The sequence below is a fragment of the Acomys russatus genome, chromosome 19, assembly GCF_903995435.1.
Source record: "Acomys russatus chromosome 19, mAcoRus1.1, whole genome shotgun sequence".
Taxonomy (NCBI): Eukaryota; Metazoa; Chordata; class Mammalia; order Rodentia; family Muridae; genus Acomys; species Acomys russatus.
This window is the reverse complement of record NC_067155.1, coordinates 57,873,914-57,899,933: the sequence shown is the minus strand read 5'-3', so window position 1 is coordinate 57,899,933 and position 26,020 is coordinate 57,873,914.

The window sequence follows — 26,020 nt, the reverse complement described above, 5'->3', positions numbered from 1 at the left end:
GGAATCTGAGATTCTTAGGTAGCAAGGTCACAAGTTCATGGTCAGCCTGAGCAATTTAGTGAGTCCCTGTCTCAAAATAAAAATGTAAAAAGAGGGCTGGTCTATGACTCAGGGGTAAGATACCTGAGTATATATAAGGTCCTAAATTCAAATCCAGTACTGAGGCTGGGTGCGGTGGGCACACCCCTTCACTCCCAGCACCCGGGAGGTGGAGGCAGGTGGATCACTGTGAATTTGAGGCCAGCCTGGTCTATAAAGCGAGTCCCGGACAGCCAAGGCTACACAGAGAAACCCTGTCTTGAAAAACCGGGAAAAAAAAATTAAATAAATAAAATTTTAAATTAAAAAAATCCAGTACTGAGAAGGAGGAAGAAAAGGAGAAGGGAGAGGTGGCTATTGCAATTGGGCATGCTGGGACAATTTGGCATGGTGACACAACTTGGCTCAATGGTATGTTGGGAAAGCATGGGCCCTTGGGAACTATGGCAGGAGTTTGAGGTAAGCTTGGGGTTAGCCTAGGCTACAAACAAACATCAGATACCAATAAGAGTAAAGATGTGCTGTTGTGGTGGCACACACCTTTAATCCCAGCACTCGGGAGGCAGAGGCAAGTGGATCGCTGTGAGTTCGAGGCCAGCCTGGTCTACAAAGTGAGTCCAGGATGGCCAAGGCTGCACAGAGAAACCCTGTCTCGGGAAAAAAAAAAAAAAAAAGATGTGTACCACCATGGCTGCCTAATTTAAAAAATAAAGATAATACCAAACAGCAACACACACACCACTCCCAACTCTCACCTCCCACCCCCTACCCCACCTAACCCATGCCCCCTAACCCACCATCCCCCATCCCTGCTTCCAACACAACCACGCCCCTGCCAGCAAGGCTCCACCCCTCCACTCCCTGGCGGGTGGTACCCAGGAGGCCTTTGAGGATGGTGGGAAGAATGAGTAAGGGGCTACAAACTGGCAGGGTAAGGCCTGAGGACTTCGACTTCACACAGCTCCCTTCACGCCCTCCCCTTCACTGCTCCATCCTTGGAACTTCTCCCTTCAGCGTCTGGAGGAGGGAGGCCGCCAGGGACCAGGACCCGCCGCCCAGGTCCACGCCAACTCTGATGCACTCCTTTTCTTCAGTAGAGGGACTCTGATTGTTGGTTTGATTTTTACAACACCCTTGACGTTTCCTTATTTTAAATTTAAATTTCCGATGCATCCAATGGAGGTCGGATCTTGGAGGAGCTAAGACCTGGGAGGACACACTCGCTTCCTCCCTTTCCTGAACAAACCCACCCACATGACAACTCGCCCCGCCCCCAGGCGTCCCGGCGGGGATGGGGTGAAGGAGGACCTCGGCCAGTAGGAACAAATTAGATAATGAAAAGAATTATGGCCCTGGCGTCCCCTCTCCCCGCCCTCCCTGGTGCTGCTGTCTCCTCCTCTCCCTTGGCTCGCGCGCTCCCACTCTCCCGGCGTCGCTGGAACGTTCAGCGGCCCTTGATGAATGATCGCCTGTCGTGGCTTGTTTATTATAACGCGGGCAATCAATTACACATCCCCAACGCTGGCCGGCCCGCGGGAAATTGATATGCTCAGCACAATCCAATGTGAAAATGGGAACTCATTTGCCAAATGTCTTTCTCAGGGTTCCGTGGCATGATTATAGTGTGTTTCTTCCAACAGGAAGGTTGGACTGACAGCGGTATCACTTACTGCCTGGCTCAGGCCACCCTCCTCTAAAGGCGTTATTTATTGTGTGACAGAGGCCATCCCAGAAAGGGGACTGGGTTTTCTGTCCTGGGTATCACCTTGTCTTCAAAACAAAACAAAACAGAACATAAGTGGGTGGGCAGAGTCTTGTACTGTGTTCCAGCCGCTTTCGCAAAGTCAGCCCCTGGGCTCTGCCTCTGGGCCACCCTCACCCCGGACCCAGCTAGCCAGTCATGGGAGGGGGCCACCCCAAGGACAAAGCTCTGCCTAGAAGGAGCTCCATGGATCCAGGAATCAGGGCAAATGGGGTTTTTGATTCTGTCCCCTGCAGCTGAGTTTGCTATCTGGCTCTGCCGATCTACAAAATGGGAGTTCTATGTCCCTGCTCATGGTCAGAGGTAAGAGGAGGCATGGATGGTGCAGATTGGGACCCGTAGCCCATATTAGAAGTCCTTAACCTCTGCTTTCTGAGACACTGTAGCTTGAAGACCAGTTCTCTTCCTGGTGGGAGTCTGCCCCCCTCTACACACTGTAGATAAGATAACTTTGCTTTCCTTATGTTTCTACCCCTTTCATGCTCCTTACCCCCACGTTTTGTTGTGTTATGTTTTGTTTTTTTTTTTTTTTAACATTTATTTTGTGTGTGAGGTGCGGGGGAGGGAGAGGGTAGGAGCCTCATGGCCGACCCATCCCTGAGGACCAGCCCTGGCAGCTGACTGGAGACCTGGCTTTGTGGCTCAATCTTCAGCTGCGTCCTCCTTCAGATTTTCCTGGCTGTGTGGTTTCCTGAGAAGTCACCTTTGACCTACTGAGCCATTTCTCTGGCCTCCTTTTCTATCCTCAGTAAAAAACAGGTGACAGCAACTCAGGTCTTGTGATGTGGAAGTTTGGGCCTCCCCTGAGAAAGGCAGGAAATAACTGCTAAAGCTGTCTGTCTTGGTCTGCCTGGCATGGTCTGGGATCTCCCCGGATCTAAAAATGTGTCATGTAAACTGGGAAGTGAAGCTGTCAGTTCTGGTCAGTCCCCTCCCTGACCCCCCCCCCTTTGCCTCCCCAAGTCTCACCACACAAGGCTCTGACTCTTAATTTACCCCCGCAGCGTACCTAGCATCAGGTGGAGCCTCATGCACACGGTCCGCCCATCATTCTCCAGGGTACCCTGCGCTGTGTTTACTAAGCGACTCTGCTGGTATGAGATCGCCACAAAGAGTGAGGGACAGGCTGGTGGCAGGCCCTCTGTGTCCCCAATGTCCCCAGCTTCTACTTGGCACATCCTAAGTGCTCAGTAAATATTTGTGGCTTTCATGGATGGCTGGATTGAATAGCATGAGAGCTAAACTCATTACCAGGGCAACCTCCTCAGAGCAGAGCATGGCCCTGGATGGGGATGTTTACAGGCATCTTCACCCTCTGACATCCCCACGGGAATAGCTCATGCTCCCTGCACCCGGCCTTGCCCAGTGCAATGAGTGTTCTGTATGCTCAGAGCATAGGAACTGGTGACAGACCAAATATAATGCGTGTTTGTGTCTGGTGGCTCCTGCTTACCTTCCAAGCTACACCCCTGGGCACAAACCCCAGCCTCTGTTAGTGGTGTGTGTGTGTGTGTGTGTGTATGTGTGTGTATTGTTGTTTGGCATTATCTTTATTTATTTATTTATTTAAATTAGGCAGCTATGGTGGTACACATTTTTACTCTCAGCACCCAGAGGCTAAGGCATGCCGATCTTTGAGTTTGAGGCCAGCCTGGTCTACACTGAAAGTTCCAGACCATCAGGGCTACATAAGGGAAACCATGTCTCAAAACGTTTATTATTATTATTATTATTATTATTATTATTATTATTATTATTATTATTATTATATTTTAATCTAGTGGAGGTATGCACATAGACTAGAGGGCAATTTGGGAGAGTCAATTTTCTCCTCCAACTTTGTTTGCCCTAATGGTCCAACTTGCGCAATTTTGCTTGCCTGCGAGCACCTTGGCGACATAAGTCATCTTGTCAGCCCATCACCTAGCATTTAGTATCTTCGAGGTGATGGAGAAGTGGTAGTTTTGAATACTCACTAAGGACCTTCATCTGAATAGGTCACCAAACCCCAACATGGCTCCCTTTTCTCCAAGACCCACCTTCTCCTCAAAGGAGGAACTGCTCATCTGGGGCCTTCAAGGGTTCATGGGGGAGGGTATATGAGCAGGTGTGTGTATGCATTGCCCCTGACAGAGCAGCACTGCCTAGGAAGTGGATTCTGGGGACCTGCTTTTGCTGGGGAGAAACTGAGGCACAAAGAAATAAATTAGCAACCGGAAAAGCTTGAACTTGACAGTGTAGCCCTCTAAAATATATATGGCGGCTGGAGAGATGGCTCAGTGATCAAAAGCACCCACCGCTCTCCCACAGAGTCCAGGCTCAGTTCTCAGCACCCACATCAAGTGAACAGAACCCCGTACTGTTTGCGGACACTCTGCATTCAACCCATCCCCCCACAGGCCACCACCCATTTCCTTCCTTCTGTCTCCATGGATTCACCTACTGGCTGTGATATGAGCAGAGTCAATGGTGAACGTTTGTGGTTTCTTGGTTTTGGTTTTGGTTTTTTCCTCCATTTAATGGGATAGTGTCAACGTTCATTGGATGCGTAGCCCGCATTGGGGATACGTTCCTTTTATGGCCAAGTAATATTCCATAGTGTGGCTGGACATCACCTGGTGGGCCCATTATCTGTTGCTCAGCATTGAGGTCATTTACACCTTTTGGCCAGCATGTAGGTCTCCTAGAAACATGTTTGACCAACAGCGTTCAATTCCTTTGGGCCTATACTTAGGAGAAGAATTGCTGCAGATTATAACAACTTGGCATTCAGCCTGCTAAAGACTAGCCGGGCGTGGTGGCGCATGCCTTTAATCCCAGCACTCAGGAGGCAGACGCAGGTGGACTTCTGTGAGTTCGAGGCCAGCCTGGTCTACAAATTGAGTCCAGGACAGCCAAGACTACACAGAGAGACCCAGGGTCCACTGTGTGGCTCTCTCTCTCCCCCTCCTTCCAAGTCACAGTATCTAACCTAGAATTTTGGTAATGCAGCATCTTCCTTCCCACTCCCATTAGCTCTGACTCACCCTCACCTCGAGGCTGGACCACATCTCTCTGACATACATCTTGCCCCCACATTTTTGTAGCCCCCAGTTGGCTCTTGTTTTACATTTAGAGACATAATTTCACTGTGTAGCCCAATCCTGTCTCAGCATCCTGATCTGGGGTGGCAGGTGTGTGTCATCATATCATCCTTTTGGGCTTGGATCTCCGTTACCTAATGCTAACTGATTAATGTCCACCCTCTAGACTTAGCTATGCCCTCCCCCAGCCATGGACCTATTTGCTGCTCCCTGTGTCCTTAACACAGCCTCTTGTAGACTAGATATCTGGTGAGTGGACTCAGGGACAACGGGAAAGTGAAACCCAAACTCAGATCCTGGTGAATTCCCCCCCCCCCCACCTTTCTCTTTCTCTCTCTCTTTCCCTACACTTTATTAGGACTCACAAACTACAATGCCTTAGGAACTGAAACACTCACTTTGATGTAAGGAATTTGGAAACCAATAGGTCCTCTGCTAATAGGTTACTCTTCAGGGACCCCATGGATTTGATCAGGGGTCCTGAGGTTGGTGTGGGGATTGTGTTCCTCCTGCTCCATGTGGTCCTGAAGATCCAGGCAGATTGCAATATATTTGCTCCATGTAGATGTGACCCAAGTGTGCCAGGGTGACCCACCCCCTTTTCTTTTCTTTTTTTAACCAAACCATTCATTTTTGGGTAGGTACAGTAGCCACAGAAAGCTTTATAGCTTCCCATGCACAGCTCTGGGTTGCCCTGAAGGTCACATCTGGGGCATGGTACGGGACAGCAACTTTATCCACCAGACTGTGACATCATGACACACAGACCAAAGGGGTCGAGGGAAGAGTTTGACCTTCATGCTGCCCTTTCTTCTTCGGAACCTCGTGTGACTCTGGCCATCTCTATTCTGTGAAGTCCTGACTGGTAAAATCCCACCACACCCATCTGCAAGCCGGGGAAATGGAGGGGCTCAGAGGCGGGAAGCATCCCAGCTTCCCGGTCTCCAGCAGGGCAGCTGCGGACAGGCTCCTGAGAGAGCCCTCCTGCCACTTCCCAGCCATTGCAATCTCCATTAGTCTGATTAAGACAATTGATTTATTCATTTTAGTGGCAGAGAGAAAGGGGGGCAGAATGAACATGCCATTTGTACGATGCAAGCATCTCCAGAAAAAGCTAAAAAACATTGTGTCACACATATTTTCTTACTACCGCAGTCAATCAGCTGTCTGTCCAAAGGGCAACAGTTCATCGACCCAGCACAGGGAGCGGGGAACACTCAGGTGCTGAGGATCCAGGAGGGGACTCTGCTTCCCAATCCTCCAGCCTGCGTGGCAAGGTGAAGGACATACTGACAGGGTCGACTTACCCTCCTTTATTAGTGTGTTGCTTTAGGAGAAACTTCTAGGAGCCGGTGAAACTTGACACTTGACATTGGCTGGAGAGAAATATTACATGGGTGTGTGTGTGTGTGTGTAAGCGCTCACCAGTTTGACTGCCTGGCCAACAGCCCCCAGGGGCCACCTCGAATAGGTACAGCAAGTACTTTTATCCATTAAGCCATCTCCAGCCACTGGCTGCTGCTTGTTGTTTTTGTTTTTGTTTGTTTGTTTGTTTGTTTGTTTCTGAGACAGGGTTTCTCTGTGTAGCCTTGGCCATCCTGGACTCACTTTGTAGACCAGGCTGGCCTCGAACTCACAGGGATCCGCCTGCCTCTGCCTCCCGAGTGCTGGGATTAAAGGCCTGTGCCACCACGCCCAGCTCCATTGGTTGCTTCTTGAACTGTCCAGTTTCCCTGAAGAAAAAGACAGAGAGTGCGGCTCAAAAGCGAAGACCTTACCTCTAGGGCACAAGGCTCTGGGCTGGATCTGAAACACTGAAAAGAACAAAGCAAAACAAAACAACAAGCCCATAAAGCCAGAGACATCGCTTTCCTCACTCTGAGTTTCCCTCTGACTCCCAGAAGGCTGCAGATCTCAATGTGCACCCGCCCACTTGCCCATTCTTAAACTCCCACCGTCTCAAAGCCTTTAATCCCATGATTCTTCTGTTAGGAACTTAGCCCAAGGAAATCATTACAGACGCCTAAAAAGATTAAGTTACAGGATGTTTCTCGCTCGGTGTAGATTATAGATAGAGATTGGCAACAGTCTCAACACCCAATCAAGCAGATAAGTGAACTGCGCTCCCCCTTGAAAGCTCTGCTCGCAGCCGGGGAGGAAAAGATGGGCTGGAAATAGCCTGAGATAGACACTGAGTTTGTCGGGAGGGGGGGGGGGTGGTAGGGGGGAGAGGGTTGGGGTGTGTGGAGCAGGGTAAGGATTCGAGTTTGGGATGGTCTATTCAAAACGGACTTAAATTAGAAGTGTGGTATAGCTAAGATCCGGAAGTCATCAATGAAACCAGAAGAGGCATTCTGGGAGAGCAGCTGTCTTGGAAGGACTGGCTTCCCAGTGCTGGGAAATGAGTGGCATTTCCTATTCAAAAAGCACAGTAGGTTGGATGGAATGGGAACTTGGAGGCCCGGGTAGACGCTTTTTCAAGACAGGGTTTCTCTGTGTAGCCTTGGCTGTCCTGGACTCACTTGTAGACCAGGCTGGCCCCCCAACTCACAACGATCCACCTGCCTCTGCCTCTGCCTCCTAAATGCTGGGATTACAGGCGTGATTACAGGCGTGCACCACCACTGCGCGGTGCCCAGGCTGTCCTTAAACTTACCATGTGATGAAGATGACGTTGGGCCACTGATCCTCCCAATCCCACTTCCCGAGTGCTGGAGCTGACACATGACTACACCCAGTTTTGTGTAGTGCTGGGGATGAAACTCAGGGCTTTACAAATGCTAGGCAAGCATTTTACTAACTGAGCCACTTACACCCTCCGCTTACCGGAGGCTCTTGAAGAAGGGAAAAAACATAGCCATATCCCGGTCCATAAGAAGAGCTGGTCCACAGAGCTAGCAAGCTGTGAGTCTGTGGTCCAGGGTTCTTTAAAGGGGATAATCTGATTTTGTAGAATTTTAAGGAAAAGCCAGAGTTTCTGGAGAGTTAGAGAACCCAGGTTTTCAAGAAATGTTTAGCTTCTTCTCAATGCTCTGATAGAAAAATTACAGTGACGATTCTATCTGCTTGAGTTTCACAGGGAGATGCTGGCTGAGGTGGCCACTGTGGGTCTTAGCCCTCCTGCTCCTCATACCCAGCCAACCTGCTTGGTACCCCTATCCTAAGATGTTAATTATACTGACCACCTTCTAGAATAACTCAGGACCTCAGGCCATTTCTGAAAGTGACACCTAAAATCTCATCCATGAATCCATCGATGTAATACTCGTAGAGACAGATGTGTTACTGTAGAAATGACAGGAGGCTAGTGCACAGTAGGTACTTTTAACTATCCATGGGTCAAGTGTGGTGGTACTTACCTTTGGTCCCAGAACACAGGTGGCAAAAGCAGACGGGTCTCTACGATTTTAGGGCCAGCCTGGTCTACATAATGAGTTCTGGACCATCCAGGGCTACATAGTGAAACCCTGCTTCAAAAATAGATACATAGATAATAAATAAATTAATAAAAGAATCCGAGGTAAGGGAGGGAGAGAGAGGGAGAGTGAGGGAGAGAATAAATATAGCTTCCAGCCTCAGATGACCAAGCTTAGGTGTGAGACACAGCCTCAGTCTTTGTTTTATGGGGCATGGAAAGCCATGCCCAACAGACCCAGGCAGGACGTTCAACAGAGGCACACAGAGAAAGCAAAATCCCAGCTTTTTAAAAATAGACTGTCCCATCCTCCTTGACTGAACCCCCAGGATGGAAAATCTCGATATGACCAGGAGATCCCCCAACTCTGGAAGAAGGTAAAGCGTCTGAGAAGATGATCTGGTCTGGGAGGGAGGGCCAGGCGCGAGCTATGGGGGACCAAATGCCCATCAGCCTTGCTCGTTCTAATTCCCTTTTTCGACTAACTACTTGGCTATTTCTAATGGTCACTGCCATATGACTTTAAATCTGGGGGCTGTCTTCTTTGGTTAGGAACTGGGCGCTGCTTGGAGGGAGGATGTGGGGCGGGGAGAGTGGGGAGACGGAAAAGAGAGAGAGGCACTCTGTAATCACAGGGTGGAAGGAGGGGGAAGTTCAGGCAGAGTCCTGCAAGGCGGCTTCCAGCTCCTCTGTACAGCCAGCCGCTCTTGGCTTCCCTCAAGTTTCTCTTGGCCCAGACCTGCTTCGAGAAACCGAGGACGACTCACTTGCTCAACAATTCACTTGGCAACTTGGCTTCAGCAGATGAGTTTTTAAAAGAAGGGAGAGAAGGGGAGGAAAAAGGAGAGATGGGGGAGGGAGGGAGGGAGGGAGAGAGAGAGAGAGAGAGAGAGAGAGAGAGAGAGAGAAAGAGAGAGAGAGAGAGAGAGAATCAGTTACTAAAGTGCTTACCTAGCATATCCAAAACCCTAGTCCAGTCAAAGGCACGACGTAACCGGAGAGGTGTCACATGCCTGGGAGAGGCAAGGGGGTCAGAAGTTCAAGGTCATCTTTGGCTATATGGTTCTAGTTTAAGACCATGAGATGTGCCTTTAAAAAAAGGGAAGAAGCCGGGTGTGGTGGCACACACCTCCTTTACTCCCAACATTTGGGAGGCAGAGGCAGGCAGATCGCTGTGAGTTCGAGGCCAGCCTGGTCTACAAAGTGAGTCCAGGACAGCCAAGGCTACACAGAGAAACCCTGTCTCGAAAAAAAAAAAAAAAAAAAAAAAAAAAAAAAAAAAAAAAAAGAAAAAAGGCCAGAGGCTAGAGTGAGGGTGGGAATAAGAGAGATTTCTTTTTTGTTGGTTGGTTGGTTGGTTGGTTGATTGGTTTTTTGAGACAGGGTTTCTCTGTGTAGCCTTGCCTGTCCTGGATTCACTTTGTAGACCAGGCTGGCCTCGAACTCACAGCGATCTGCCTGCCTTTGCCTCCCGCGTGCTGGGATTATAGGCGTGCGCCACCGCGCCCTGTTAAGAGAGACTTCTCCAGCTCCCACACAGAGACTCTGCCAGTGAGTCACTGAAGAGGCTCGAGAGAGAGATGGGAGGCACAGCTTTCCACTCAGGCGTCCTCCAGCCTTCCTGCCACACATTCCATGCCTGCCTCATCTACTCCCAGGCAACCCCCTGCAGTGGCATCTTCCGCCTCTGGACACAGGCTGCCGATCTCAGGCCCTACCTGTAACTGGCTCTCCAAGCCCACACAGTCCAAGCCACAGTGTCAGGATTGACAGGGGGTCTCCTGTGGTTCTCTTGACCACTCTGTCCTCTGGCCATTGCATATAGCCTGAGTTACAGGAATCTGACCTGGGCCACTCTCTCGCCACAGTCTTCATTATAGATGACAGATTGCTGTGGTATGTCCCTGTGACTTGGCGTCCCGTGTCAATCACAAAGGTTTTTTGTTTGTTTGTTTTGTTTTGTTTTTTTACCCCAAATTGTGGCTGCAGATAGAATGAAATATCTACTGAGGCCCTCACAGCCCTGAGGTCACAAGCAGGGAACAGGATGCAGTCACATCTTCTGTTTCTCAGAGAAATTGGTTCCTTTCTCACAGAACAGGTTAACTATGTATGTATGTATGTATGTATGTATGTATGTATGTATGTATGCTTTTTAAAGATTTATTTTATTTGTTAATTATGTGGTGCTCTGCCTGCATATACATTTTCATGACAGAAGAGGGCATCAGATCACATTATAGACGGTTGTGAGCCACCATGTGGTTGCTAGGAATTGAACTCAGGACCTGTGGAACGGCAGTCAGTGCTCTTAACCAGTGAGCCATCTCACTAGCCTTGTATGTATGCATGTATTTGAGACAGGGTTTCTCTGTGTAACCCTGGCTGTCCTGGAATTCAAGGCTGGCCTTGAACTCAGATCCACCAACCTCTGCCTCCTGGGTGCTGGGATTAAGGAGTGTGCCACCACGGCCTGGCTAGAACTGGCTAATATTTTAAAATCTGCCTTATAATATTACTGACTCCCTAAATATTCCTATTTATGTAGTGAGAAGCCTTATTCTATAAAGAAGAACGGAAGGCCCCAGCAAGTGGTCCAAGGAGGATTTTACAAATTATTGTGCACTTGTATATAATGGAGGTGGGGGTATGTGTGTGCCATGGCACACTTGTGGAGGTAGAGACAATGTTCCAAAGTTAGCTCTCTCCTCCCACCTATGTGTGTGTGTGTGTGTGTGTGTGTGTGTGTGTGTGTGTGTGTGTGTGTGTGTCGGTGGTCCTGATCATCTCTGCCATGCTTTGCACTCCAGCCTAACCTGCCTGAGAGCTTCGGGGTGACTCCCCTGGCTCTGCCTTGCCCCTCACTGTAGGAGTGTGATGTTAGAAATACCACTGAATCCAGCTATTACACATGACTTTTGGGGATTGAGCTCAGATCGTCAGGCTTACACTGTGAACACTTTCATACACTGAAACATCTCCCTCGTTCCCCCTTTATTAATGGGCTCTCATTATGTAGTCCAGGCTGGCTCAGAACTCACTATGTAGCCCAGGCTGGTCTTAAACCAATCTTCCTGTCTCAGCCTCTTGAGTACTGGGATCACCCTGCAAAAGGAAATCTTTTTGTTTGTTTGGTTGGTTGGTTTTTTTTTTTTTGTTTCGTTTTTGTTTTTGTTTGTTTGTTTTGTTTTTTGAGACAGGGTTTCTCTGTGCAGCCTTGGCTGTCCTGGACTCACTTTGTAGACCAGACTGGCCTCGAACTCACATTGATATGCTTGCCTCTCCCTCCTGAGTGCTGGGATACAAGAGGAAATCTTAAAAGTACAAGAAAACCAGGGGTAGGGGCATCCTAGCATCTGATAGGTAGAGGCAGGAGGATCAGGAGTTCAAGGCCATCCTTGGTTACATAGTGAGGCCAGGCTGTAGGATTATAAGACCCTGTCCCTAAACAAACAAACAAATTAGCTAGCGAATTAAGTAATACAGCAGGACAGAAAGACAGACCTCTGAGGGCAAAGAGCTTTGCTTCACCCAGAACAGTGATAATAGTCAATGACACAGGTCCCCAAGGAGTGTCTGATTCTCAGGTCCAACTCTGTCCTTCTATATTCTGGCTGCTTTCCGGCTGTGATCTTGGGTCAATGAGGTCACTGTCCTATGCCTTTGCCTCCTCAGGGGCAGCAGGGCTCCACAGGACCTTTCCTTCGGCCCAGGACATCCAGAAAGAGGACGGACTGGAAGACACGGGCACACCTGGACGTCCCTTGGTCTCCTGCCCTAGATGCCCAGGTGGGTCAGTGGGGGATGCCTCAGCATCATAGCTTTCCAGGGTTACCACATGGCTTGCTCTCTCTCTCTCTCTCTCTCTCTCTCTCTCTCTCTCTCTCTCTCTCTCTCTCTTTCTCTCTCACATTCTCTGGAAAGATGTCTGGATACGAGAGGCTGGCAAGACCCAGAACAGCCTTTGATAGCACCCAGCCAAATGCATGTAATTAAACTGTACTCCCAGAAACCAGCCCATCTCCTTAAGACAGAAACACGCGCTTTAAAAGTCCCCTGGCATCCTGACGCAGCCTGGTTCCTGTGATTCATAGCATAGACACAAACTGCTCACAGGGAGGCTCCTTAGGTCAAAAGCACCCTGGCCCTTCCCTGAACACCTCATTGACTTTGCTCCCCAAAGCTGAAGTTACGGGACTGTTGGGTTTCTGTGGTGATTCAAATAAGCAGGACCCCCCCCCCCCCATAGGCCCCTCCTATGTAGATGTAGAACTCTCCAGCACCATGTCTGCCTACACGCCACCATGAGGATAACGGACTAACCCTTTGAACCTGTAAGCCAACCCCAGTTAAATGCTTTCCTTTATAAGAGTTGCCATGGCAATGGTGTCTCTTCACAGTAATAGAAACCCTGACTAAGGGGCTAGAGAGATGGCTCAGTGGTTAAGAGCGCCACCTGCTCTTCCAAAGGTCCTGAGTTCAATTCCCAGCAACCACATGGTGGCTCATAACCATCTGTAACATGATATGGCGCCTTCTTCTGGCTTGCAGGAGCACTGTATACATAATAATAAATAAATAAATCTTAGAAACCCTGACTAAGATACGTTCCAACTTGGTATATATGTTTGTTTATTTGTTTGTTTTATTTTGTTTTTGGCTTTTCCAAAAAGACAGAGTTTGGCTGTCCTGGACTCACTTTGTAGACCAGGCTGGCCTCTAACTCAAAGCAATCTACCTGCCTCTGCCTCCCAAGTGCTGGGATTAAAGGCATGTGTCACCACGCCTGGCTGCCAACTTGGTTTCTTGTAAGGCCCTGGAGATGCCCTCTTGCACAGCCCCCGGGGCAGATGCTAATTGTCCAACAATGAGCAGCATAGGACCATGTCCACAGCCAAGCTCTTTCAGCCATTTCTTCTGCAGCTGCCGGGTCCTGATGGTGTAGTAGGGTCTGGAGATTCGGATGATGACCCAAACTGCCCTTTATACAGCCATGTGCAGGTCAAGGGAGAGACAGGGTATACATATGTAAGTGAATGAAGGCACAAAACAGCCTCCATCTGTGGTGTTGAGAAGAAACAGTGGAGAAATAATAGTGAAAGGTAAGCTCAGAAAAAAATTTTTTTAATTCCCAAGAAAGTAACATTTGAGCCAAGAATTGAGGACGTGGCAACCCTAGAAGATCTAAGGCTACAGTATTCCCAGGCTGCTGGGGGAGTATGTGCAAAGGCCCTGGGGTAGGAAAAGTTTGTCAAGAGCTGGGCCTGACAGGAGGTCAAGGTTACTGAGTAATGAAAGAAAGATGGTGGCAAGAAGTAGAGGTGTCTGTTGAGTCATGGAGACCCTTGTAGACTGGCTCACACGTTACTCAAGATAGCTGGAGAGGGGATGTCAAGTGAATGAAAAGTGGGTGAATTGGAAACATTCTTTCTTTGGAAACTTTAGCGTCCAAGTCTCTGGCATCTATATGTCCAGCTAGACTGCCCATAACTCTATGGTTCTGGTTCTCAGTTGGCTCTTTAGTAATGATGTCAGCAAAGAAATTCCACAGAAATGGTTGGGAAAATAATATAATCAATAGTTAGAAAGTTTGTAATAGCCGGGTGTGATGGCACACGCCTTTAATCCCAGCACTAGGGAGGCAGAGGCAGGCGGATCGCCAGCCTGGTCTACAAAGCGAGTCCAGGACAGCCAAGGCTAACACAGAGAAACTGTGTCTCGGAAAAAACAAAACAAACAAACAAAAAAAACAAAAAGAAAAAGAAAAATTGTGTAACATGTCTGAGGCCCTGGGTTCAATTCCTAGGACAGAAAAACACTCACTCACACATAAAACACACACACACAGAGGATGGCCACTGTGCTATCTAGTGCCAAATGGGTGGCAAAAATTGTCTGTCATTGTGTCTCCTATCAACAGCACAGCAAACCCTCAGATGTTTGAAATGGCATCTTCTACTACTGTGCACTGGGAGGCCCTGGTCTGCCCTGACCCTCACTGATTGTGTGCCTGGGACAGGCTGTGTCTCCTCTGGGTCGCCATTCTTTTCAGAGAGTGAATGAAGACAGTGCACACCTATGTCCCAGGGGTTGAGAATTCCTGAAGAATGCGTCTCCTAAGGGACACAGAAAGGGCTCTGCGGGCCAGCCACATTCTGGACTTGTATGAGAAATAAGTATGCGGTTTGTTGTGCGTTTGCCTATTTGTTTTGTTTTGCTTTGTTTTGTTGAGACAGGGTTTCTCTGTGTAACAGCTCTAGCTGTCTTGGAATTCCCTCTGTAGACCAGGCTGGCCTCGAACTTACAGATATCCTCCTGCCTCCGCCTCCCAAGTGCTGGGATTAAAGGCCTGTGCCATCACTGCCTGGCTGCATTTGCCTATTAGAGTGAGCATGTATTTTCAAGGGACTAGCCCCAAAACCTCTCTCTTTGGTTTCCCCAAGGCATCCAAGATCTGCCAACGCTTAGAGGGCAAGGGAAGCTCGGCAGTCAGATCTGTGACACCCCATCACCTCTCCTGAGCCTGCACTGGCATCTTCTCTTTCCTTCAAACCTCTCATCAGACTGCCGCCAGGACCCAAGGCCATGGTCAGCAGTGGTCCATTGACACAGCCAAGTCCTGCCCAAGAGGTACTCCCTGCTGCTGCCAGTGGCTGAGAAGGAGTCAGAGAGCCTGCCTCGGTTGTGTGCTTCCTGTGAGCCAGCCTTGGCTTTACTTCTCCTGCATAATAAGATGCGTTGGCCCAGTTCCCCAGCTGCTGGAGGCTGTCCCCAGGATGAAAAAGCTACTGCTATGGATTGCTGGCACCATGGTCTGCCCGTGAAGTTTTGCAGGGAGAGAGAGAGATGTAAGGGCTTTGGCCAGTCCCCAGTCATCCTTCGAACGGTGACCCTGGGTGATTTACGCCTGCCCCAGCGCGACACAGGCACTTAAGAAAAACAGTAAATAAGCGCTGGCTATGCCCAGCCTCTGGGCCAGACACACCCTACAGGGATCCTAACAGCTCACACTGGCCTCTCACCCAGCCAGTTCCCCCACCTCTTCCAGGCAAGCAGTAAAGTTAATGACACCTTTAGGTGACGGTGAGAAGGCGGCGCTTTTTTCTCTAGAAATCGAAACAACTATAATCTTCATCTTCATCTCTGACATTCAAAGGAGATAGGGGCGAAAAAGGACTCCAGCAGTCCCTCCCCCCTCCCACTGCCTTGTTTTGTCACCTGGGCGGGGGGGGGGGGGGGGGACTGACACCTAACTAGAACAGGAAGTTCTTCAGGGGGTGGGAGCTCAGGTGGAGTTGGAAAAGGGGATGCCCTCCCACTTGAACTTGGTCTGTCCAGAGCCCATTGAATCATTTTCTTTTGTTTTTGCCTGGAGGCACAGCAGATTCCACTAATCCCGCTGTAAATGTCTTAAGAACCCCTCTGTTCTTGAGGTTTGAGGGGGGAAAAAATCCCAGTCCCCTCTGCAGGCCACCTGGGAACTGGGCAGTTCAGGCGCTGTTTCCACAATGCTTGCCCAAGGGAGTGTGAGTCAGGGAGCCCGGTAGGCTCAGAGCTGCACAGCTTGGCAGGCTTTTACTCGCTCACCTTTCCTAGGCTTCTAGAAGGAAGCCCATCTGGGTGAGAGGTTATACAAGAGAGGAGGAGCCTGGAGGTGGGGTCACCTGACAGCCTTAATTCCTGGGAGACTAGCCTGAAAGACTGCAAGGGGTGAGGCCGGAGTGGCCAGCTCAAGTGCCTCATCCACAGAATAAATGGATTTAATATTAACCACCTTTAGGGACAAAGTGGCAATAGGTGTGACAGATATAAAAACAAAAAAATACCAACCAATACAAACCAAACCCAAAACAGAAAACACTCTGCAAAAGTTAAAACTGCTGTGAACTTGACAGTATGGGCCAGGAACCTATCCTAGAGGTTGACAATAGAATTTCAGGGCTTGGGGGGGGGGGGCGGGGGGACAGGGGTATGATGGCTTGGTGGCTCCTTGGGTTTGCTGTATTCTGGAAGTTAGTACAGAAATCTGGGTGTGAATACGATGTATGAGAGAGAATCCCATCTCTTCAGGGATCTCCCAGGCAATCCTGGGACCATGAATGGCATTCCATTTGGAGCAAGGGCTTTATAAAATGGATTAAATGGAAAGAAATTAAAAGTCAATTGTAGAAGTACTGCAATCCCAGTATTTGGGAGAAGGCTGGGGCACTATGGTCCCCAGGTCAAACCCAGCCTGGGTCATCTACGGAGACCCTGTCTCATAAAGAAAGAGAGAATGGAAGAAAGTCAGTTTGGGCTAGGCACATCTTAGTTGGTAGTGTATACTTGTATACAGGAATTCTGGGGCACCATCCTCCAGCACTAGGTAAACTGGGCCTGGTGGTCCCGGCCTCGAACCCCAGCTCTGGGGAGGTAGATGTCAGAGGGCTAGCAGTTTAAGGTCAAACTAAGCTATATACTGAGTTCAAGGCCAGCCTGAGCTACATGAGACCCTATCTCAAAAGAGAAGAAGGAAGAAGGAAGGAAGGAAGGAAAGGGAGAGGGGACAGTTTTCAATCATCTTGGAAGCCAAAAGTGTAATGGACCACCTCCCATGTTTTTATCCCATGAATATTTTTTGCACATGTAGTTTTCCATGTGGGGTGGGGCATTCCATCAGGACCGAGTCCCCGAGCTTTCAACCCTTGTTACACAGCTTGGTGAGCCACCAGTAACTGCTAGCTTCCTTATTTCAATGGCAGCACACACACACAGCCCCGCCCCCCAATACTTCACTGCCTTTTGCTGGTCTTCTCCTTACCATGGACAGTCAAGGTCAAAGCAACTCCTTCAAATCATCACAACGGCAATAGGAACCAGTTTCTAGCCATGTGGCGCGAACAAGCACTGGCCGCTCTACTATGGCTAAGTCCCTCTAACAAGTAAATGCTGTTCGTTTGCCAAGGTCCTGGAGCCTCCAGCCAGGACCCAGCAGAGGAAAACCTTGAACTTGCCCTGAGTCTGGGACAGCTCCTGCCAATCTCACTGCTTGGTGAGTGTCAGAACATCTCAGCAAACACCCACTCTTACACTCATTTTGTGACTACAAAACTGAGAATGGAGGCATGAGAGATGATGGCTCAGTGGTTAAGAACGCTGGCTGTTCCTCCAAAGGACCCAGGTTCAATTCCCAGCACCCACATGGTGGCTCACAGCTACCTACGATGTATTCTTCGAGCCTCCACGGGCATCAGGCACAGACATTGTATGCAGACATGCTTGAAGGAAATCAGATAAATAAATGTAAAACAGCAACAACCAACTCTTTAAAGTGGAAAGCCCAAAACATGTCCCACTGGGACTGGAAAGGCCCTTGTAGTTACAGGGGTGGGGCGGGGCACTAAGATCAGTCTAAGTCTTATCTTGTGACCTCTTCGGGGCTGGGATTAAAGTTAGGAAAATCAAAGGGACCCCAAAACTCAGGAACTAAATTCACAGTGATCCGCCTGCTTCTGCCTCCCAAGTGCTGGGATTCAATTGCAATGATTTTAAAGTTTGAAATCACACACACACACACACACGCACACACACACACACACACACACCAGGAATAAAACACAGAAAGTATAAAGGGCAGCTGGAGATGTGGCTCAGCTGATTCTTCCTGGGCTAACATATACTAGCCCTGAGTCCCACCCCAGGGGCATGCCTGGAGCCTGTAATCCTAACACATCATGTCCAGAGGGTGAGGTAGGAGAATCAAGTGTTCAAGGTTATTCTTGGCTACATAGCAAGTTCTAGGCCAACCCAGGACAGGAGACCCTATCTCAGGGGGAAAAAAACTCATAAAAAGAACAGAGCCTGCTTTGCACTTGGCTTACCTCAAATCCTGTCTCCTTTTTTCTTTTCTTTTTTTTTTCCATTATTAAATTGTTGCTTTAAATTCTTAAAACTACTGTGGAGGTTGATTGGTTGTTGTTGTTACTACCACTGCTGTTATAGTTCTTGGGGTGAAGCCCTGGCCTATTTTATTATTATTATTATTTATTATTATTATTATTTATTATTATTATTATTATTATTATTATTATTATTATTATTATTATTATTATTATTATTATCTACTACTACTGTTGTAGTTCTTGGGGTGAAGGCCTGGCCTCCCTCAAGCCACATCTCCAGCGGGTAAAATGTGGATTATCTGGTCACAGAGATTTTGAGTTTGTCCTTAATTTTGCACTCTGGATCCCACAGCTCCAGTTCTTCAAACTGCCTGTCCCTGCACGCCCCTCTGCACAGGTTGCCATCTTGGAGGCTTTGCGGGTGACCCCAGTTTCAGCCTCACACACACTTGGGAGGTAAAGTCCTGCCAAGTGCACACAGCAGCTCAGAGAGGTCGAAAGCATCCCGAAGATCACACAGCCCAGCGGGTGGGAACTGGCAGCTAGCCAGGCTTTCTCCAGAGAGACAGAGGGAAGTAGAAAGGGAAGGACACCCAAGCTGAGGCAGAGGACTGACCAGTGAAGGGCGTCCAGTTCCTAGTCTGGTTTCCTAAGAAACGCGGGGGTGGGGGGTGACTTTGGGGCTCACAGGAGGAGGACACACGGAAGCGGGGCAGGCTGAGAGCAGGGAAGTCGCAGTAATGAGGGGAATTGGGTTTAATGGGGTTCTCACGGATAGAGCAGAAATCAAATTAGGGCCTAATTGGCAGTCACAAGGCAGAGTGTGGTGGAGCCTCTGGGGACCTGCAGGACGGAGTTCCCGCCCCACCAGGGACCTGAGGCCCAGAAGGCCAGTGACCTTGGTCTGCTCCAAGGCTCAGCTTAACAGGCTTTCTCCTTTGGTTTCAGGGAAGAGAGCGAGGGCCCAGGGGAAAAAGGGGATGGCGGATGGACCAGAAGAGAGACCAGAGGCAGTAGAGTGACTACATCACGGTAGCAATAGGCCTGCAGAACCGTCTGGCACTGCTCCTGTTTCTGTGCTTACCAGGGTAGCTCAGAGAGGGTCTTCGGTTTACCCACGGTCACTCCACTGCCCATTGTGGAACTAAAAAGCTTTAGGCAGTTTCTGCCTGTTTGCATTTCTGCTCTGTTTTTAAGGCGCACTAAGCTTCTCTGGAGACACAGGATGGTTCTATTAGTTTAATGCTTGAGACATAGGGACTTGGAGGGTTTTCTCAAACAGGTTTTTGCTCCAGGGCACTTTTTTTCTGTCATCTTTCCCCTTCGATGTCTTAGAAGTCGCCCCTCCGTAGGCTCTGCTTCTTCCTGGAGATCCAGAGAGGGTTCCAAAAGGGAGAGGGACTCCCCTAAATCCACAAATGAGCTGAGGGGCTTAGGTGTGAGTAACTTTGAGGAGATATTTAACGCACCCCTTTAATGCACCCCTTTCTCAATATATGTGGTGTCTGTCCGCCCCTTGGATCTGCCCTCTCTCTGTGCGTACTTATGTCACGGGGCACACGTTGGGTGTCAGATGTCAATCTTGTTTTTTGAGGCAGGGTCTCTGGCTGCCCTGGAATGCCCCAGTTCTGCTAGGCTGACTGACAAATGCAGCATTCAAAAGGTGGCATTTGCCAACCAACAATGGTACCACCTGTCCCTAGGGCTCTAGGATGAGTGCGGCATGCTCTGCCATCCTGATTCCTCCTCTGCTACAGAACCCTTGCCATCTTTGGGGTGTGACACAGAAATCTGGGCATGCAGTACTGGCCGTGCCACGCCGTGCCCGATCTGCCACCAGTGGGATCAGACCTTTCTAGGTGGCAGTTGGCTGGGAACACCGTAGAGTGGCACTTTCCAAAATGTGTCTTGGGACAGAGGGAGTAAGCCTATAAGGACCATCTCTCCATTGTTTCTGCTTTGCTTCCAGTTTGAGTTTCTGCCCTGACTTCTCCCTCAGTGATGGACTGTGACCTGGGAGTGTAAGTCAAACTCTTTCCTATCCTACCCCAAGCCTGCCTCTGGTCATGGTGTCTGTCACAACCGAAAAATAAATAAATAAATAAACAAACAAATAAATAAAAACAAGGAAACTAGAGTGATTTGAGCAAGACTGGGACTGAATAAAGTCAAACCTGATTCTTTGGGGCAGGACTTTTGAGAACCTTTAACACACCCAGGGCATACCACTATCCCAAAAGTGCTGGTGACAGGAAGCGTTCTCTAGGCATGCGTGGTATGAAAGCTGTTCTTTCAGCCAGGCGTGGTGGCACATGCCATTAATCCCAGCACTCAGGAGGTAGAGGCAGGCGGATCATTGTGAGTTCAAGGCTAGCCTGGTCTACAAATCAAGTCCAGGATAGCCAAGCCTACACAGAGAGACCCTGTCTCAAAAAACCAAAATAAATAAATAAATAAAAGAAAAAGAAAAGAAAGCTGTTCTCACAGACCATGGTGCAAGTCTGAGGTTCCTCAGAACCCACTCCAGGAAACACGCCCCATGATGTTTTAGAACCTTGGCCCAGACAGGAAGTAGAACTAATCCGTGACATGACCTGCTAGTGTGGTCTCGCGTTGGGAGAGGCATTTGAAGGTCCACCTTGCATAGGGAGCTGCTCACAGTTGGATGAGGAGCTGCCAGCCTGGCTGACAGGCTTCCCCATCATGCACCCTCCTCAAGCTATGGCACGTCTGTCCCCAGAAAGCAGGGACCTGTAGACTTCAGTGAGTGGGCAGCATGCAGGTCCTGCTGAGCACACGCAACGCAGCCCTGATGGGGTCCTAGCTGGGCTTGCAGCCATCACTCTGACAGGAGGTGCAGCCCCTGCCCTCTTAGCTCTCACGATCTGCCTGCCTACAAGAACATTCCTGTGTCCATCTTGAGAAGTGGCAGCTCTGCTTTGTGCACTGGCGGCCGAGGCCAACTGGGAAGGTTCTGGAAGTGTAGTCCAAATGACTTCAGCTTCAAAAAGCAGAAAATAAGAATTAAGCCGGGTGTGGTGGTGCACGTCTTTAATCCCAGCACTTGGGAGGCAGAGGCAGGCGGATCGCTGTGAGTTCGAAGCCAGCCTGGTCTACAAAGTGAGTCCAGGATGGCCAAGGCTACACAGAGAAACCCTGTCTCAAAAAACAAAAACAAAAAAATAAAAAAAAAAGTTTTTGTCTCCATATTTTCAACCCCCATCCCTTTCCCCACTCAAAGTAATCACCATTTTGGAGTATGTACCCTTCTAGACTTTTCCATACATAAACAAACACGTAAGTATGGAATTTGATTTTTATAATAATCAGGTTGCCTGAGGCACACGGCTCTAATCTACTTCTCTCAGTCACCTGTGCACCTCTCTTCCAAACCAGACATCTCCACCATCCTTTCTCTATTGCCCCCATGAACACATCCCTTGAGCACAAGATGGCTGGCACATTATCTGACACCCATGAACAGACGCCTGTTGTATGCAGGATTCCTGTGTGTAGTGGCCTTCAGAAACAGAGGATTTCTTGTGCTGAGGCCAGAAAACAGGAGGCCGAGCCACAGTGGGTTAAGAGGAAAAACCAAATCTCCCCCGGGCTCTGGCCTCCTGAGTGTCTGCCTTGGTTTGTTTTCCCAACCTGCTTCACTTGGAAACACGTTGGCAGGTGGGATGTCGCTGGTCTGATGCGGCCTGAGCTTCAGTGCAGCCGGCAAGCAATGGCTGAAGTCAGTTTGAGATTGTTTTTATTGTTTTATTTTCTTTGTATTTCTTTGTAGAACTGGGTATTGAACCAAAGGCCTTTAACAGGCTAGGCAAATGCTCTGCAACTGACCTACATCCTTATGTCTTCTTCTACTTTTCATTTGTTTGTTTATATTTGACTTTGAGGAATTAATGTGTGTATCGTGGGTATGGATATGTTGTACACTGAAGGTCGGAGGTCAATGAACAGGATCTATATTCTGTGTTTCTACCATGTGGGTCCTGGGTTTGAAGTCTGAGTCATCAGACTTGGTGGAAAGTGCCTTTATCCACTTAGCCATCTTGCTAGCTTCCCCCCTCCCCACCCCGTTTTTTGTTTTTTTTGTTTTTTTTTTTTTTTTTTTTTTTTAAGACAGAGCGGGGTCTCATATAGCCCAGGTTGGCTGCCTACTTGCTCTGGAGCTGTGGGTGACCTTGATCATTCTATCTCCGAGAGTCTTGATGTCTACAGCTGACACCCTTACCTCATTCTTTTACTTTAAAACCAGGCCTCACTAAGTTGCCCAGGCTGGTCTTGAACTTGCAATCCTCCCCCTTCCATCCAAGCACTAGGATTGACCAGCTTGGACCACCAGGCCCAGTGCTGATTTTATTTTTTGAGACAAGGGCCCATTCTAAAACCCAGGCTTACAGGCTGGCCTCACATTGCGCTCCTCCTGCCTCAGCCTCTCAAGGGCTGGGACCACAGGCTAGCCTCTCCGTGCTCTCCACTCACCTTGCATTGCATTCTTTTCCTGTTCACATACCTTAGAGAGGCTGGCTGCAGCTCTAGCTAGGCATTTAATGAGCATCCCAGGGGCTCTCCAGAGTGAGACAAGAGCAAATGCTTGTCCTTGGGGCAGAGGGCAGATGGGAGAGAGACTGGGCAGGCATTTCCCAAGGGTCACATACTCATCAGCCCTCAGAAGACACTCAGGCACCGGTGTCAGGCCCTCCTGTTCTGACTATGGGTGTCCTGGATTCTAGGGCTCAGATACCCTGTGAGGACGGAGGAAACCACTAACAATCAAGCAGCTCTGGTTGCCCAGGATCAGCAGGTCCACCCAGGAGATTTTAGTGGTGCTTCGGGGCTTGCTGCTCCGTTGTCTCCACTCTGGTCTTGGGGTGGACCAGGGGCACCCTGATCATGTCAGCCCTGATTGCAGAGTTGGCGACAACCCAGTCACTCCTGGCTGCAGAAAGACATCAGGCCTTGGTGAGCCCTGTGCCCCTCACCGAGAGGCTGGATCCCTCATCCTCCCTGGTGTGTGTGTGTGTGTGTGTGTGTGTGTGTGTGTGTGTGTGTGTGTTTCTCATGCACCTGACAACCTCTTACTGTCAACGACAAAATCTAAGAGATGCAACTGGGTTGAACCAGGGTCTTCACAACACAGGGTATGACTGGGAAGAACTGTGTGGACCAGAGCCAGGGGCCTCATCACCCAGTGCTTCCTGAAGTGTCCTTGGCATCCTCAGACAACAGCATATGAGCTTCTAGTAAGATCCACACCAGGAGGGCCTGAGGCACAATAACAGCAGCAGGAAGCGGTCCCCAAGCTGAGCTGCTGTACTTATCAAACCAAGGATGCTGCATGAGAGAAATCCCAGCATGAGCTCGTGGGAAGGGTTGTGACCACAGTGCAGGTGATGCAGGGATGTGGTGTCCATCTCTAGCACCCCACATCAGTCAGTCAGTCAATCAATTAATCATTCAGTCAGTCCGTCAGAAAGATAAAAGGCAGGCACACTAAAAACATCCAATGAAATTAGTTTCACTTCAGGCTGTGTGAATGAAACGGGTTTAAATCACGACTGAGAGCTTCCTTGTGCACTTGCAAATATTCTAAAATCCAAAATATCCAAAAGACCCCCAACCTGCCTGGTCTCACGCTCTACCTGCAACATGACGAATAAGAACATGGAATGTGTATGTGTCTACATAGCCCAGTGAGCTTATACTACCAATTTCACCACACCCTTTAAAATGGCAATAATTGTTGGCTTATGTTTGAGACTCTATAGCTCAGGCTGGTTCCAAACTATGTCCCCCCCCCCCCGCTCCCCAAGTGCAGGGGATCAGCACTACTCCTGGCTGTCTACAATGTCAGTATGAGGCAGGGGGCTGGCGATATGGCTCAGTTGTTAAGGGGGCTTGCTCCCAAGCCTGACAACAACCTGAGGTTGATGCCCAGGGCTCACATGTTAGAAGGCTAGAATTGACTCCTGCAAGCTGTCTGCCCACCCTCAAACACAGACCATGACACCCACACGCCCTCGATGGAATAGAAACTTTCAAAAATGTTAATCTGACTCATGTGTGTTACTTCACATTTTTCCAATTATCCAAACAGGTACCACTGTTGTGTTTTTTCCCTCTTCTACATCCTTCTGGCACCCCATCATGTAGCAGAAATTCTATCCATTTTTAAAGGTGAGGAATTAAGCCAGGCGGTGATGGTGCATGCCTTTAATCCCAGCACTGGGGAGGCAGAAGCATGTGGATCACTGTAGGCCAGCCTGGTCTACAAAGCGAGTCCAGGACAGCCAAGGATACACAGGGCCCTGAGGTGTCTTTGGGGACTACAAACCCTATGACACCCCTCCCATCTAAGGTGGAGCCCTCCACTCTCTCCTCTTATGGGTGGCTTTAAGTCATTCCCCCTCAGTGACTCGTTTCTAAGGAAGGGACGTGGCTGAGGCACAATGAGACTTCCAGGGCTGGGTTACTCAGTGCCCCGTGGCCTTCTGCCTGCTCTTCTGGACCACTCATACTGGAGAAGCCACGTGACAGGTGAAATTAGCCAATCCTGGAAAAGTTCTACATGAAGAGGAACTAGCCAGCGGCTGCATCAGCAAACCTGCTAAGAGGATGCTTGGTTTATTTTTTTGTTAGGGTGACACAAGCTAGAGTAATCTGGGAGGAGGAAATTCAGCTGAGAAGATGTTTCCATCAGATCCGGCTATAGGACATTTAATTAGTGATGCATGGGGGAGGGCCCAGCCCAGCCCACTGTCGGTGGGGCCATCCCTGGGCTGGTGGTCCCGGGTTCTATAAGAAAGCAGGCTGAGCCGGGTGGTGGTGGCGGCAGCGTGCGCCTTTAATCCAGCACTCAGGAGGCAGAGGCAGGCGGATCTCTGTAAGTTCGAGGCCAGCCTGGTCTACAAAGCAAGTCCAGGACAGCCAAGGCTACACAGAGAAACCCTGTCTCAAAAAACTAACCAAACAAACAAACAAAAAGCAAAACAAGAAAGCAGGCTGAGCAAGCCATGGGGAGCACCCCTCCATGGCCGCTGCATCAGCGCCTGTCTCAGGTTCCTGCCCTGCTTGAGTTCCTGTCTGGACTTCCTTCAAGTGATAAATTATGACCTGGGAGTTGTGAGCTGGAATAAAGCCTGTCCTCCCCAGGTTGCTTTTGGTCATGGCATTTATCACAACAACGGAACGTAATTAAGTGTCCGAGCTCAGACCCATGAAGACTTCCTACCATAGCCAGTCCAAGTCACCTCTAGCTTGTGACTTCTTCAGACATCAGAGCTAGGACAACCATCTCTCTTGGCCCCCAAGCCAGTGGTTCCCAAGGCTTCAAGCAACTAGACAGCAAGGGGATGTGTTGTGTAGCTGTAGCTGGCCGACGCAAGCCAGATCCTGGCAGAGCCTTGGCTGCTTCATCCTAAAATGGGGGTAAAAGGCCATGTGAGGTGAGGAGACAGAATCTGTGAAGAACCATTAACGGCTTCAGGCACATGGTGGATGCTCAGTCAAAGCCGCTATGGTTGTCCTTCCCCTGTTTCCTTCCTCCTCCTCCCCCTTGCTCAGGGTAACTTACCCAGGGGCAAGGAGGAACCTCTGTCTTTACCAGGCAGCCACAGCCAGAGCTTTTGAGGATTATAAAATCCTCAGGGCCCCACCACACACCCCTATTCTGTTGATTTCCTCACAGGCAACTAACTGAACTGGGCCCTTCTAGAATGTTCTCCATCAACTGGCCCAGCCAATCTCAAGCTTGATGCTATACTCTGATTCTCTCTGAGCACGGCTGTCTGTCTGTCTGTTTCCTGGGTTCCTTATAGACTTGTACTCACAG